Source organism: Ambystoma mexicanum, chromosome 11, assembly GCF_040938575.1.
Source record: "Ambystoma mexicanum isolate Mex_15411 chromosome 11, UKY_AmexF1_1, whole genome shotgun sequence".
Classification (NCBI taxonomy): domain Eukaryota; kingdom Metazoa; phylum Chordata; class Amphibia; order Caudata; family Ambystomatidae; genus Ambystoma; species Ambystoma mexicanum.
This window is the reverse complement of record NC_090934.1, coordinates 1,123,276,836-1,123,294,457: the sequence shown is the minus strand read 5'-3', so window position 1 is coordinate 1,123,294,457 and position 17,622 is coordinate 1,123,276,836.

Genomic DNA, 17,622 nt, shown 5'->3' with positions numbered 1-17,622 from the left:
TCCCTTTGCGGCATGGCTTTTAACGGCTGCAAAAAGCAGCCGTTAAACAGCCATCCCGCAAAGGGGACCTTGTAATCAGGCATTAAGGGTCGGCGCCGTTTACGGCGCCGTAAACCCCTTAACGCCTGAGTCGGAATGAGGCCCTATGTGTACAAGAGGTAGGACCGGCATTAGGTTTTGTTAGTATAGGCCATTTGGATTTGGCTGACTGAACTAGGACTGTTGATGGTCAAGACTACTCCCATCCTAGCTATAGGGCAAAGTAGGAGTTTCTCCAACCTCATTGAAAACTTCAATAAAGGTTTTAAAAATTGTATTTGTTTTGTCAGTGTCATGCTTGTGATACCATGCCTCCCTTACAGAGCAGAGGCCATGGGAGTGGTTGCAGGAGTAGAGCTGTGTTGCCACATACCATGATCTGTTTTCCCTGGGTTTATAAGGCGGTGGTTTCTAGTCATCCATCCATCTATATCACTGAGGCAAGTTGCTAGGTCGGGTGGGGGGGACATGGTCAGAGTTCGTCTTGGGGATTCTCAGGATAATTTGGATGTTGACAGCATAATTGTAGCAGGTGAGGTTGTGCGAGCAGATGATCCCTGGCAGTGGGGTCAGGTAGAGGTTGAAAATGAGCAAGGAGAGGCAAGTGCCCTGGTGTACTGCTGTGTTCACGGATGATGAAAAGGATGATAGATTTACCGAAGCAGTGTTGACACAGCTGTACACACTCAGTGTTAACCCTGCTCTCTCAAGGGCAAGACCAAACGTGTCTAATTCCAGACTGAAAAAGTATGATAAATTGCTAATTTATGCTGCTAATATTACTCTAAGTCACTGTTCTGAAGCCAGCCTCCTCATTGCCAACCCCTCAGAAGAGGAAACCGTGTGATTGTCTTTTGGTTGTTGAAACTCTTATGTCACCCGGGACAGACGTACGGGACATCCCGTTGCATAACTCTGAATGGATACTCTTCGTGGACGACTTGTGTCTTTGTAAACTGGGGGGAGGGGAACTTGTTTCTGGGTATTCTGTATGCACACCCCATGGTGGCCTCAAAGCCTACCGTTTGCAATTTGCCAAGTCAGCCCAGGTAGTTGAACTTGTGGCTCTCACTCTGTGGGGTGAAATGGAGCCCCTGAATGCTAGACATCAAGAGGCCAGAGTCATTTGTAAAAGCCCACAGAAATATAAGGCAAGCACAGAAATTATGATGTCAAACATAAGGCCTATTGAACCTAAATTACAAAGGAAAGAGAATGGGCCTCAATTAAAAGCACAAAGATGTGCTCAATGCATTTCAGGTAGGAAAAGGAAGACATGTGGCTGACAATCCATGGAGAGCTGCACTGACATATAAAGAAACCGCAGTGCACAGTATCTTCAATGGGAGACCGGATTGTGCTCCAAGCAGCTAAAGTGAAATGGAGCATTGCATGCAAAATAAATAAAAGTATGTCATTTTCGTTTTCCCTCATCCAAATTGACAGTATGCTAAGAGAAATGCTCACCAGACTTTCAAAGTATGAATACGGTGTTCTCATATAACAGCCTTATACATCGGAACAATTCATAAGTGACTCATGTATGCTGAAACAGTGAAAGCCTTATAAGATGCTGGGTAAAATTGCAATTTTGTGAGAGTTTAAAGGCTATTTGCTGCAGGGTACATGGATGATTATTTCTCCCAACATGAAACTAAGCCCCAGGATCTCCCCTCTGCTGTCCTGGAGACAGGCCTGGTTGTCATCATCAATCAGAGCTATTAATTAAAAATATAAGACAGAATGACATGGCTTAGACTGAAAACACAGTGAAGACCAGATAAGCCTATGTCTGTCCTTGCAGCAGGAGTGACCTTGAAGTCACAAGTCATATAAAAGTGTCAATTAGGAGCTGTTATCAGTGCCTCACATGCCTTGAAGGGGTAAGCTAACATAAACACAAACCAGGCTCTGCTTAGTCACATATCCAAGGGGAAATGAAACTGGAGGAGCAAGGGTGAGGGCCAGAGCGAAGGAGTGTGAAACTGCAGTTTGATTAAAAGGGGAGAAATACATTTTTATTGCATTCAAAGGATAGCCTACATGTCACAATGGTCATTCCACACTTTTATTAAAGGTGACAGTCGCCCCCTTTTAACCATGCTAACACGATTTTGGTGTGATAAACATAACAAAAGTTATTAATGAAAATGTGATTTGGACCTTCCTTTGATTCCGAGAGATGTGAAAGTTGATGTGAGTGTGAGGCAGATAAGTAACAAGAAAGCTGTGAAATGGAATATTTTTCACTAATATGGCTCCTGAGTAAATGAAGAAAAACTGTATCTCTGCATAGTAAGGGCATGCTGACTTCAGACTAGCCTTATCTGATTTGCCTTAAAATGTAGTTCTCGAAAATATATACATACATGTAAAGATTTGGAAAAGAGTACTTGCCATGTTGAGAGATTGTTGTGTACTAAAGCATGCCGAGCCCACCTGTCAAAGTGGGATGATGAAGCTTTCTCTTCCCACAGCTGTCCCAAATCACTCCCCCATCCCCTTGTCCTATCAGCACACAGGTGGAGGTGGGTAGTCATAATCAACCAATCCCTTTCGTGAGATTCATGACAAGTTTGTGGTGTCATTTGCCCTATAAGTAGATTAGTTTGCATTAGAACTGGACTTGGCCACTTATTCCTGCTGCTGAAATCTGGTGAGAAACATCCCAGCAAAGAGGCCTAAACAGGAACCAGGAGACATAGAAGCTGATTGGGACTTCTTGGAGGATTCAGAGGAGATCCTGTAAGTAAAACTACCCCATGGCCATAAATTGTGTAGGCCCTATATTTTTCTGCATTGTTTGTTATTTTTTCGCCATAGAAAAATATCCTGTTTGTCTGTGTAGATCCCTAGCATATTTAATCAAAGTAGATCAATTCCCCTATAATCACGAGATGGGTATTGTTGGCATTCAAAACCAACAATCTTTTCCCAGTGTGTTTGAACCGGTATAGACTTAAAGATTTGGCAAAATAATTAATCCCAAAACCCTATTTCCATGTGAGTGTGCAGGGTGCAAAACAAAATTCCCCATTGATCCCCTTCATTTTAAATCAGAAGGGATACCTGGTAGTGCCTTTGCATATGCAAGGTGCAAAACAAAATTGCCCCTGTGTACCCATTGTGCTCTGACCAAAGCCCCAAAACCCTGCCTGTTTTATTTTTTTTAGGTGTGCCAAGACAAATTTCCCATTGCTTTTCTCTTTCACATTGCATCTGTGATAAAAATCCCAAAACCTATTTCTCCACTGTGCTTTGACCAAAACCATAAAACCCTGCCTGTTTTTAGGTGTGGCAAAACAAATTTCCCATTGCTTTTCTTTCTTTCATATTGTCTCTGTAGTTAGACCCTAAATCCGATTGTCCCATTGTGTTCACACACTCTGCCACTGACTCCCATTCAGAGGAGTCTAGTCTAATTGATGTTTGGATGGTGGGGGCTGCTGGAAGAAAAGTATTAAATTAGCAATCACTCTGTGTCTTGAATTGTTCTTTTCCTGTATTGGTGGGTGATTTAAAAAGAAATTATTGTGACTGCATATCTCAGTCATCTGTGTTGGTGTCTTTACGGAAGTCATTTTAGTTCTTGTGTTGCCACACCATTGGTGGCTGATGTTAATATATTGTGAAATTTGGTTTAAATTAATGAATTAATAAATATATTCTTAATACACACCGGCCTGGTTCCTAGTCCATTGTGGCACTGGGTATTTATTGGGGTAGGGTGCGAGAGGGGTTGGAGGCCTTAACAAATAGAACCTGAATCAAAATCATAGTGATTTGTTGTGCACCACCTCCATTGGAGGGCCTGGGGGGGAGGAACTCCCTGAGATGAGTATGACCATGTAATAAACGGCGACAGAAAGAGCGTCTATCCTAGTGAGAGACAAATCCTCTACCATTTATGACTCCTGCTACGTGCATGGATACAACAAGGCTATCTAACCTCCACAGGTGACCCCATCTCAAATGGAAAGTATGTGTCTGCCCTTTTACTTGTATTACTACTCCCAGCTGCTTGGGCCATAGTCAAGTGCAGAGGCCATGGGCCCTTTCTGATAACACAGCTCGTGTGCCATCCTTAAACGGGCCTCTGGCTCCTAATGATACATGTGTTTGTATTTCAGTCCAACAGTCTCAGAGTGCCTCCCTTTCAAGCCTGGCCATGTTACAAGACCAAGCCCCATAGGTAGAAAAGGTGACATGCACTCAGTGACTATGTAAGTTGGAGCCCAAGTCCCTTTCCCATTCCCCAGACTGCCGTCTGGTGGCATCCAAAAAACTTGCATCTTACCTGGCCCGAGTGGCCCACAACGTTGCCCATTCACGTAAAAACAATATGATACTCAATGAAAACCGTGATTGGGTTGCTCCCTGCTTTGTGACAATTGCGCAGGCATGTTGTGAGAAATGCACCACGTGCATAGCCCATAACGTAGGGCGAGTGGTGAAATAAAAGCTGTCAGATTTCATACAGCTCCCCACTTGTCCAAAATGTAGCTACTGTCTAGTCATCATTGATGTTTTCTCAGGTTGGCCAAAGACTACTTGTGCCGAATGGCTGTTGCCGTTACTATTGCAAAGAAATTATTTGTTACTTGAATTTATACCCCAGTTTGGACTGGGACTCATCATAGAATTTATACCCCAGTTTGGTTTTGGACTCATCATAAATAGTGACCGGGGTACACATTTTACTGGTCAGAATGTCAGAGAGCTGTCCATATTTCTAATGGACTCCTTCCTCCCATGGATTCCTCATCTATGATATCGATCTCCCAGTGCCAGCTGCTCTTTGGAAACTTTTTCCACTGCCAGGCAGTGCAGTGCAGTGCAGTGCAGTGCAGCTCCACCTGATGCAGCGACATCCCGCACCGGATGTGACATTGGGGCCAGTATATATAGATGTGCCACGTGACCTCTGTTTCTTTTACCACACACTCTGTTCGCTACTAGGAACACAGCTACCTTTTTATTTTAACAAAATATTTTAAAACAATTTGTTACTTCATCTGCACGGATTTCGGGCTCAAAATGTACGTGTCGTACCTGCACAACATATGCCTTTACTGTCTTGGTGTGGGCCATGACGCACAGATTTGTGCGTCATGCTAATCGATGCACTGAAGGCACTACGAGAACGTGAAGCGAAACTGTTCAACTTTCTCCACAAGGAGAGAAGGGTTAAACTGACCTCCTTGAGGTCGGCAGGCGCAGAGCGTGGCACCATGAAGCTATCCCCTGTCTGGAAGGACGAAAAAGAGAAGAGACAGCACCCCAAGAGGTCAAAGTCGCATGGCGGTTCCTCTCGGCATCACTCGTCTTTGCAGAAGATGCGCCACCACTTCAAGGAAGCCCAGGAGGAAGAGGCCCCGCAGGAACCTTTTCCAAACAAGTCCTCTACACCAGCAGAATGAGAGGCTTTCTTTTTGAAGATGCTTGAAATCTTCACCAGGGCCCTGGCAGCTCTAGCCCTGATGCCTGTGGCCAAAGTGCTGCTGTTAGTTTTGGCCCCGGCGCCGAGAGATCTGGCTTTGGCCGAGACGTCAGATCCCAATGCTGCAGAAGCCGACAGGGAATTCGTAGGACAATGCGACAAGGTTGCAAGGAAGGGGTGCACTGTAAAGCTTTCAGACGTCGGTCCCCGCGCATATGGTCCCGGTACAATGGCGCCAGTCGCCAAAGAATTCCTGCCGTTCCTGAGGAGGGTGTATGTCACATTTGGTGTACATCTACTATGAGGAGGGTGATGACCTCCCATTTCGACTGGATCCCTTCCACCTCAGGGAGGAGACTCCCCAGAGGAGTTTTACAAGCAACAGGGTGACTTGGTCGACCTGGCAGCCGACTTGCAGGAGGCAAGTGGCTTGGATACCTCACTAGAGATTGACATGATGCCTGCTGCAACCATTGGCAAACTACAGATGGCTCTTCAGCACCTAATGGCAAAGGTGGTCAACACCCTTGGGCTGTTGGGGGTGATGGGGGTGTGGTGGTGTTACAGCTGGCTCGTGGCCTATGGTGCGGTATAACCTGCGGGACATCTTGGACGAGGCTCCTAATAAGGATACCTTACTGCCTTTCAACCAGGGAGTAGAGGGGCTCCTGCTGGAACTGTGGGCCAAACCGATGTCAATCCTCACGGTGGACCTGGTGAAGCACAGGCCAGCACATTCAGACCCCTTATTCCTCTCTGCACACTCTTCCACAGTGCTTGGTGGTGCAGGCCGCTATGGCGAACCTCAAAACCATGACATTCCCATCATTGCCCCAGACAGGGGGAGAGCAAGTGGTGGATACGTGGGGTAGGAAGATTGTGAGCTTGTCCAGCCTCAATCTACGGTGCATCAATGCCTCTTGCACTCTGGTCAAATTCTCCTTTGGTCTCTGGTCAGTGATAACAGAAGTGGCAGAGCACATCCCAGAAGGGTAAATGTGGGACGGCTTCCAAGCCATTATAAAGGACAGCAAGGAGGCCTCCAGTCAGATTTTGTTGTATGGCCTGGACACCGCAAATTGCGTCGCCAGGACGATGGCTACCAGCACCGTCTTGACGTACTTTTCTTGGCTAAGTTCGTCACGGTTTGCATTGATGTCCAGAAGAAGCTACTGGACATGCCCTTTGATGGCATGAACTTGTTTGGCACCAAGGCCAACAAGTCCCTCCAAATGTTTCAGACCTCTAAGGGGAACGGCAAAGTTGTTGGAGCTTGCGGTGCAACAGCAGCGTCTGGTATGCAGGGTGAGGGGATTTCGTCCCTTCAGCTCTTACGCCCAGAGGAGGCACTTCAGCTTCCTCATTGTAGTCCACAATCCCGAGTGCAAAGCCTCTGTTAAGCCCCCTTTACCATTCTTTCACTGTGGGTGGCAGGATATCTGTTTGACAAGGATTGGAGAAGGGAAGGCATTCATGTCTTTCCCTGGCTGGACGACTGGCTCATCCGAGCTAGCCCACCAGATCTAGCGTTGGCACATCTCTACTGGACGTGCAGCCTGTTGCAAAGCTTGGACTTCTCCTTGAACTTCAGGAAGTCACAGGTTTTGCTGTCTCCCTCCAAATTATCAGGGCAGTCTTGGACACTCGTCTGGGTCAGGTTTCCCACCCGAGGACAGCGCCAAACATCTTCAAGATTTTCCAACCTCCGACGACGGTCCCCACATCGGCTTTTCTGCGCTTGCTTTCTCTTATTGCATCATGCATTTTGGTGATACCAGAGGACCATCTGTGCATGAGGTTGCTACAGTGGCTCCTGAGCTCTCAGTTTCAGGGACAGACTTCAGACCTTCTTCTGGTCTCAGAAAGTGTGTCCAGAGACCTACAATGGTGATCCATGAAGGACGACCTCCTGATAGGGTCTTTCATCCGTCAACCCTGGCCACGAGTGACCCTAGTCACGGATGCGTGCTTGAAGGGCTGGGGCACTCACCTACAAGATATAACAGTGATCCGACTGTGGTCCCCATCGGAGTGCCGGGAGCACATCATTCTGTTGGAGCTGAGGCTATCAGGCTAGCTTTAGTCGCTTTCCTCCCAGTCTGTGAAGCAGAAGACGGTACTGGTCCTTAGCGCAATACTGTAGGCATGCATTAGCTCACCAAGAGGGGTGGCATGTGCTCCTTGCCACTGTGCAGAGAAGCAATGCATTTGTGGTTCTTGGTTCTGGAGAACAGTGTGTCTGACTGCAGCCCACCTGGCCGGCAAGGAGGAAACTCTTAAAACATGAAAACATTTTTAATCCGTGCTCAGTTTGAGCCACTGCATTCTTGTTATTTAAGACTACTCACCCTTAAGGTGATTTTCCTGGTTTCCATCACTTCCACTAGATGGATGAGTGAGCTCCAGGTTCTGTCCGTTAACCCTGCGTACTTGGTTTTCTCCAAGGAGTGTCAGACCTCCTTGACTTCCAAAAGTGGTCTTGGATTTCCATCTATATCAAAATATCCATCTACCCATCTTCTTTCCCCTGCCTCACCCTTCCAAAGCAGAGCAACAGTGTCATCAGTTAGATCCGGTGCTAGCCCTCAAGTTCTAAGTCTCTCGGACTATGAAAAACAGGACTGATGACCAGCTTTTCATTGGTTACAAGGGGGCCGGGGCAGGTAGGGATGTTACCAAAGAGACCCCATCTCGATGGATCATTTTCTGCATCTTGGAGCGCTACGATCTGGCTGGCAAGGATGTCCCAGTGTGTCTCAGGGCGCACTCTACCAGAGGGAAGGCCGCCACTTTGCCTCTGCAACACAGAGTGCCTGTTCTGGATATTTGCCAAGCAGCCACTTGAGCTTTCTTGCACACGTTTGCTAAGCATTGCTGCCTGAGTTCTATGTCTGGTCAGGACGCTCATTTCGGCAGAGCAGTCTTTCTGAGTTTTCTTATTTAAATGTGTACTTGCTACCCTCCCTCCTCTAGGTCGTGTACTGCTTTGGTAGTCTATCATAGAGGAGGAATGGTAGGAAGGAGTCCATTAGAAAAACTAATTACTTATCTCTCATTTATGTTTTTTCTGATGGATTGTCCCCCCATGCATTCCTCACCAACCTCCCAACCTGCCCCTCTTGGGGTTGCTAGTAGACCTTGGTTCTGCGGTCCCTCAGCACCAGAGTACTAAGGAGAAAGGGTGGAACTGAGTTCATGGAGTGCAGCGCATTTAAATATTGTAAGGGTGCAGAAGGAGGAGACTGACACACAGGTGGCACAGTGGTTGTTATCCACTTTTATTGTTTAAGGAAATAAAGAGAAGCCCTAACTCTAAGAGGGGTGTCCCTCCCTCAACTGAAAGACTAATGGCTCTGTCAGAATGTCAGTGTAAATCAATAGTCCACCGTCCTGTGTCAAAACCCTACTTCTGTCCCTTACACTTAACACTAAACTAAAGATAAAGTAGATCATCTTGGTCCAGAAGAATCACTCCCTTTTTCTGGACTGGGGGTAGATGTTCATTTCTAAGTAGTGGCTTCTTCTTGGGGAAATGGCTCTCTTCTCCAAGTCAAAACACAAGAGACAACGATCAAGCAGTTCTCATTGGTAGATGCAATGCCTATCCTCAAACCGTTTTCAGAAAGTCTTGACAAGTTTGCTTACCAGGAGAATGACTCCCTTCTCGTGGTTTGATTTCACTTGTTAGCACAATTCCAGATCACCAGAGGGAATGACTCCCTTCCCCTGGTCTCTCTCACTTTAGTTTCACAGTTCACTACCACCAGGGGGAATGACTCCCTTCTCCTGGCCTGCATCTCATGTAGCTTCAAATACACAGCTCCCAAATGTTAGAAGGGTTTCCTACCCTGGCTTCTTTTCTTCTTTGATTGGGCTCACTTGGTATCCCTCTTTACCAAGTACTGCACTGACTGGTTGCTTGGATAACCTTGGAGTCTCAGTGGGTATGACCAGCCTACCCTGCACTGCCTCCAGGCCTGTCGCACACTAGGGGCTGTTACTGTAACTTATACAGTCCCCTGCCTCCTAGCACTTACGCAGAGCTGCGCTGCCCTTGCTGCACTTACTCAGGGCATAGGGTCCTGATCGCACTTTCCCTTGCCTTTCTCCCATCCCTTGCGCCTCTGCACTTGCACGATCTGAATGACACAAGGCCTTGTAAGATCATTTGTCGGGTCTTCACTCCATACCCTCCCTGTCTTGTCGGACCTAGAAACACACGTGTACAGGCGCATTACAAATGACTTATATCATACTGTGACAATCAAGATGACTCATGCTGTTTTCTGATTTTGGGCCCCAGACCTTGGCTTCTCTCTCGCTTCAGTTTGGCCACCTTGGTTCACTCTCCTTCCAAGTATGTCCATGAGGTAGATACCTTGCTTCCTGGTTTGGGTACCAGACTTTCAGTTCTCTCACTCTCCGGTTCGGCCTACTTGCCTTACTCTCTTACCAAGTACTGGCACGAGGAAGATACCTTGCTTCTTAGTGTGGGTCCCCAACCCCTCTCTGGTGGTCAGTGATTTTCATTAGGCCACTGGGCAGAGAAAGCAAGTGTTCCTCTGGTTCCACTATGCTTAAAACCCTGTCAAGGAGTGCAATGGAATGCCAAAAGAGCAATCTAAAGCTCAGGCTTTCAAAGGTGTTTCAGTAAACTGGGATAGCATGGCCCCATGTGCTGCCCCTAGCACTATTCTTGATGTGCAATAACCTACAGCATAAAATGGTCTGTCTGCACATGAGCTTAATACACGATGCCCTATGCACATGGGAACAGCTTTCCCGGCAGCCCCACACCTTCTGAATTTGCACTTGGTAGGTGAGACTGTTCTTAATTGTTGTTCCCTGATCATTCTGTTCAATCTCTTCATGCATAGGTCCAAGCTGCTATACCAGAACTGGCGGCTGCGTCCTGCCATTCGCTATAGCCAGGCAATTGGGTCTTTGTGCGTTTACACTAGTGGAAGTCTGCCCTTCAGCCCAGGTGGTGAGGACTGTATCAAGTGCTACAGAAGGCGAGACAGCTGTGAAGTGCTCCGGCCTAACCTCATGGACGCATGCTGCCCATTGCCACAAGATCCCAGCACCCGCTAAAAGCACAGTTTCCACTTTGACCAATCCCCAGCTACCAGCAACCAGCCCTGCTGCATCTGATGACTCACCCACCGGGAGTTCCAGCCACTGTCCCAGCTCTGCCAGGGCCAGTTCAATCCGATACTGCAGCCGATCCTCGAGCAATGACGGAAGTGGATTCCACTACTTCCTGTGCACCTGTACATGCAGATGCTGAGCCAAGAACCCCAACTCCACAGTCTGTTTACTGTTGTCCGGGCTCTACAGGAACTGCTGTTCAAGCTGCTTCATTAGGAAACCAAAGCTCCAAAGGAGAGCACCCCGATCTAGGTCCCCGTACTTGTGTATTTATTTATTGGGTATTTATAATGCACCTATATACAATGTGCATCTCTAATGCTTGACTCCACCGAACCTTACCACCCAGCCCTGAGAAGGTATTTGTATTTTATTGAATTTATATAGCGTTTGCGGTCCCGCATAGGGTCGCCACTTGGCCACCAGAGAAGCAGTGCCTCCATGTACACTCACACACACTGCTGAACCTGTCCGTGGACAACAATATAGCTCCCAGCTGTGGTAGTGCACTGGCATAGGTAGGATTCTGCATCAACTGATTATGCCAGCACCTGCTTGGTTAAGACCCTGTTATCTCTTCGTCATTCTCTTTGCCCTAGTGACCACTGTGTTTATGGCTCTGGTACTACAGATATCTCTAGCTGAACATTCATCACAGACGGTCTTGATACCATCACAAACATTTTGAACAGCTTGAGCAATCATCCATTGCAGTCCAAGGCACACCGAACAGCGGAGATTCTTGATTCTTCCCCATACTAACTGGACTCAAATCTGTCATCAAACTTTTTTTGACGTGCGACAGCCCATACTGAACTTCCCCAGGATTCAAAGACAAAGCTCTGGTCCCCAGCTTCCAAAGACCAAGCTCTGGTGCCCAGCATGCATATCATATCGGGTTACCTGACTACTGTCATCATTATTTTTCACTGATTTGTTTCTGACTCACTGTGATTGCTGCTTTTGGAACCACATGCCATGAATATGATGGTCCATCTGCTCACCCTTGGGATCACAGTGCGTGACAGTATTCTTGCATCTTTAACTTTAACAAATTGTTGGGTTTGGACACTCCAACACAATTTGCTATGCATTCTGTAACACCCATCCCCGTTAATTGGGGGGAATGTCTGCCTGGATCTAAAGTTGGTTAAATGATTCCGAGGCCCCAGAGACTGTAGTGATTCACATTCCCAGATGGGGTTTACTGGTGCTCCAAATTTCCCCACACCAGACTTGGTACCGAGGAGTCCAGCAGCACTTCACCTTTCCTCACAGGCTACTGGCCTTATGTTATGTCAGCAGGGGTGCACTGTTCATGGGAAACAGTGCCGATATTACCTTTCGTCCAATGCCAGTATAGTGCTTTTGACCCTGATTTCACATTCACCCAATCTGGATATGTTCTAGATCACAAATTATGTTTCATTTGATGGGACAAAGTCTACTCATGGCTGCCCATTAATTGGGGAAGTAGTTATGTGGGCCATGTCCTACCTCCCATTTGGCATACCCACTCCTTCCCGATGCACACACAAAGAATGGGAACGGTTTATTAGTGTGATGGGTTACCTCATACCAGCCCTCGGTGTTAAGCTAAACCGAGATAGTGTTACTCGATTGATTGAGGATATTGCAAATACCATTGGAACATCCCTGACCTTACTGTCCCTTGAACAGGTAGCCATCCGGGCGATGGTCCTGCCGAACCATATGGCACTGGACACTATCCTAGCCTCACAAGGTGGCGAATGTGCAATTGTAAAGAGCGAATGGTACATATTTATACCATGTTATGCCAGTAACATTACCGACATTGTGTCCCGCATAGGTCACATTGTAAGCACTCTCAGTCCTGAGTCAACGTGGACCGTCTAATCCTGGGTATCGAAAATTCTGGGGGGCATGGAACATTGCACAGGTCATATACATATGGTCCTAATCTTGAGATTTTATTGTAATGTCTTGTGGTAATTTGCAGCTCTCTCTATTACCGCACACATGCACAGTGTCATAAGGCTTCTTGAACAACACAAGTACTGTATTTGGATACCACTGAAGAAGTCCATTGTTATGATTTGCCAAATTGTGATGTTTGTTCCCCAAAAGATGTGGTTGATGAGACAGGAGTGAAAGTCTCATAGGAGGGAAATGTGTGGGAAAACTGAGAATTTAAATGTGTTCAACTCCCCAGATGCATCTATCATTCTACTGGTTATGATAGGTACTTGCTAACTGCCATGTTTAACAGTGCCTTACTGCTATAACAGTGTTTGTCCTGTGTTATTGTGTGCCTGGCTTAACCACAGTGGGCTTCCCCTTCCACCAAATAATGATGCCTGCTTCTATAGTTCTCGATTCTGACGTATTTCCCAGTTTGGGATAACAGAGTATTTTAGAGAATCACCTCACTCGGCACGTTGGCTTTAGCAGGTGTAAGGAGCAGTGATAAGCGAGACAACTCACACTAAACCGTGTAAGCAGCATGGGCAGCAAGAATTGTAATGTATCTTAAAATGTCTTCCGCCAATATCAAGATTGTTTTCGCAGGCATGAGAAGGGGAGGCCAGTGAGAGGACACTGAAGTAGGGGGACCAGGGCCTTACCTGTGAAAGCGGTGGCAAGGCCGTGGAGGAAAGATGATCAGCGGACCGTTAGCCCATAATTCCTTAAGCTCTTTGTTAGCATGGTGCCATGTGGAGGGAACCTTGGTGTCCCGTGTTAGACACCGGAGGTCCAGCACCCGGTGGAAACAAGTGAGACGGACCGGCCGAAGGGCAGGGGAGATTAGAGTGCCCCCTTGGGCCCAGGTGCGTGTAGGTGGGAAGCGCGAATACAGCTTTGGCGCATGCAGAGGTTGGAGCAGACGTGAGGCCCCGTTCCAGTACCAGTAGGTGATTTCGATGGAGTGAAACAGTAGGAGGAGTGGGGAAAGCACAGTCCGTATGGAGTTGGGTGCTCAGTTGGAGTTATGATATGGCATTTATAACACGCCTATACACAAGTGTTTCAAAGCGCAACGAGGCAAGGGAGGGGGAACAGAGGGAAGACGAACAACGATCCTACTAGGCAAGGTGTCATTCAGATCACGCAAGCGCATGAAAGGAGCTTCATGAAGGGAGCTGCACGAGCAGACAAGAAACTGAGGCCAGAGGGGGCATGCTGTGGGCCCTGTGCTGGTGGGCAGTCAACCTTTTGAGCCTGGGGAGTAGTCATTGTGGGGCAAGCTTGTCTGGAGAAATCTTTTACAGCCTGCTGCCTTGACGACCCTTTGGGGTGCTCAGTACTTGCAGGGGCAGGTACTCTGAAGGGGAAGTCCATATATGGTATACAGGTCCTGCAGCAATACCGGAGAGACCCAATGATGGCAAGTGGGGAGAAGGCAGAGCACCCACAGGAGGGTACGGACGGGAGGGGGGGTGCAAGCCACGGCAACCAAGGAAGACATCTGTGACATATTGCAGGAGATTAAGGCACTAAGAGGGGATATTCAAGCCTCAATATTGGACCTGCGGGTGAGAGTGGGTGCACTGGAGAATAAGGTGGAGGGCTTTGAAAACGGTATTGTACCAAAACATTGATTCATATCACTGCGAATCCCTTAACATGGGATTTCTTTTAATGCATTTCACCGTAATTATAGATAAGTGGGGTGGGCTGGGGGTTTGTGTCTTAAGGTGGGGGATGCTCTGGGAGGTTGCGCGGAGGTCTCCACCTGCATATACTTACGGTGAAATTGGTTAAAATAAAATCGATATTATGGGATTCGCAGTGATATTTTTGATGTTTTAACGTAGATCCTCACAAACCGCCAACTCAATGCAGACCTGCTAGAGATGAAGTATGATGCCAGATTATTAGATTTGGAGACTAAAGAAGAGGAAGTCGGGTTCAAAATGGATGATTTGGAGAACAGTTAAAGGAGGAAAGTGAGATGGCGGGGATGTCGTGAAAAAGGTAAAGATGCTTGTGATTGATGTAGGTGGAAAAGATGTTGAGATTGAAATGAGCACAGACAGGTGAGGTCTGTGTAGGGAAAGGTCCCAGGCCAGTGGTGGTGCGGTTCCACATATATGGTGTAAAGACCAAAGTGGTGGAACGAGTGAAATGCCAGCAGAATATTCAGTATGAAGGTGGCGTAGTGCGCATATACCAGGACCACTCTACTTTCACGCTGACCCGTCGTAGAGACAGTCATCATCTTAAGTAATGGCTACGTGAAAATGGGATACAATGGGCATGCCCATTTGCATTAATATTTGAGGGTCACAAAAGGGCCAGGTGCTCAACAGGCAACCAAAGAGTATTGATGGGAAGCTGGATCGTGGGGCAGATGAGGGGTCTTCTGCCACACAAGAGTGCGTCTGGTGACAGCCTCCTCGCCAGTGAAGTGACAGAGTGGCATAGTGACTTGTAAATTATGTTTAGGCGATATGGGGAACACTGGGTTTATGCCAGGTTGGGGGGAGATGGGGAGATTTTGTAGAGAGTAGAGCGGGCAGGAGTAAGTAACCCATGGTGGCCCATTTGTGGGTGGGGATCTCAGAGAGGGAAGGGGAGGGTTTTATGCTGGGGATTGCAGGGTTAGGGTGGAGGGCGAGGGAGGGAATAGAGGGGGCTGGATGCAGAGGGTTGGGAAAGTTAAAAGGGAGCGTTATTCAGGTGGTAAGTTAAGGGGTGGTTGGGGGGCGGGCAGGTCATGTCATGTCACTGTGGGCACTCTAAGTTTGAAAGTTTTGAGGGAATTTCAGAGGTTGAGGCTGGATATCCTCATGATGCAGGAAACTAGGCTTTTGGCAGGTTAGGACCTAGTGGTCAGATTGGTCAGTCCTAGTGGGCATCAGGGGACTCTAAAAAAGTGGGGCTGGGTATCTTGTTACATAATAAATTGAGGATGTGGGATCCCACCGTGTGGAGGAGGGCGGATGGACGGGTTTTAGTGATGAGGGGCGTCATGGGGGTTTGGGGGGAGGTGAAGATGTCGGTGCCAAACGGTGTATTGTCCTAATCAAGGACAGCTGGGATTTCTTTTAGGGAAGCCTTGGATCAGATTCTCCTTGAGGGGCGAGGTCCATAATTGTTAGCGGTGTGTAGTCACCCCTGCCCCGTGAGCCCCCCACTCCCCTGAACACAAAGACACAGAGACTAGGTGCTGGTCGTGTGGGCTCCCCGGTAGCTCTGAGGCCGCCGGGAACGCCCCGTTTATTTATAGCTGCACGCGACTGAGTGGACGTCAATCTGTCGCGTGCGCGCCCTTAAAGGGCCAGCGCCACAATTACTTGGAGGGGACTTGGGTGGACCTGGAGTTGGAGAGACTGGCCCTAAGAGAACCGAGGAATCTGGGCCTGACTCAAGGTCAAGAGTATTCTAAGGCTTTCTTGGATTTGCAGGGGCTCATAGATGCGTGGAGAGGGTTTCATCTGGAGGAAAGAGGTTTCACTTTGTTTTTACCTCCCCACAGTACATATACTCATAAGTTATTTGTGCTTGAGCAGGGTGGTGGTAGGTAGGGTTGCTTCCTGTGAGCTGGTTCCCATTGGCTGGTCAGACCACAACATGGTCAGTATGGAGTTGCTTCTAGATGGGTTGAATACCTAGGACTCGCTTTGGAGATTTAATAACACCTTATGGAAGGATACAGTGTTTATGGAGGAATTAAGAAGTGCAATTAAGGAATATTTTCAACTTAATGATGCAGGTGAGGTGGACATTTGTATGGTGTGGGAGGCAGAAAAAGCCACCTGGAGGGGGGTTGTTTATAAGGGAAGGGGCAAATAAGAGAAGAGAAATGACACTGATGGGGAACAAACTGCGTAAAGAGATTGTTTTTCTGGAAGAGAGGCTTCAGGACCTGTGGGAAGTAGACTAGGATCTCTTGTTGGAAGTGAAGGTGAAAAGAAAAGAGCTGCGACTACTGGAGATGGGGAATGTGGTTAGGAAACTTCAATACTTGAGACAGAAATATTACTAGGAGGGGGACAAGGTGGATTCAATGTTAGCAGGTGGCCAGGCTTCAAGGGCAGAGGGCAGAGCGATGGATTGGTGGGATAATTGATGTGAATGAAAAATGCAACTCATCCCCAGAGGACGTTTTTTTTAAAAATACTCTTTATTGGCATTTGTGGTAAACAACAAAGAAACACTCTTAACATCTACTTACCCCCAAGCACTCCCATTCTTGTCTACCCCCTTGTGTCTGACCAACTTCCTATTAAGCCCTGTACCGACTCCTCTCTGCTCCCACCATCTCATCTCCACCAATCCCCTCCCCCTTGAAAGGCGGACCAAATGATGATCCTTATCCCTCCGAAGTTCTTCTGTGACGTTTCTCCCCTTCCCTCTTTCCTCCCTTCTCCCCTCCAACCCTCATCCCATTTCCCTTTTGCCTCATGGCGGTCTAAGATCTTTTGATATGCATAGGTCCAACATCTGACCCCAGTCTGCTGTTATACCTTCATCTTCTGCCGGTCACGATTAGCTTGCAGTATTTCCAGTTCCGCCAACCCTCGCCTACGAGCATCACCTTGCCACAGTGGCACCGACAGGCATTGTGGTTGCTCCCAAGCGATAGCCATTGAGCGTTTTGCTAATATCAGAAGGAATCTCACAAGCTTATTCCGTGACTTATGTTTCTTCCCCTCTAACAGTATTCCTCACAAGCATACTCTTGGGTTGCACTCCAACCTTAACCCTAACAATTTGTTTATCCCTTTACCAGTTGTTTCCCAATATCTTTGTTATAATTCGGCATTCCCAGACCATATGCCTCTATCCCGCCGGGCCTCTTCCATACCTCAGGCACTCGCCACTAAGAGTCCCTTTCATCACTCAGAGCCTAGTTTGGGTCACATACACTCTGTGCAACAGATTAAACTGGATACATTGGTATCTTGCATTTCATGACACCCTCCGGACCTGCTCCCACATCTTTATACATTCTTATCAGGTATCTGGGACCCACCATCCGCTTCCCATTTACCTTTCACCTTCAG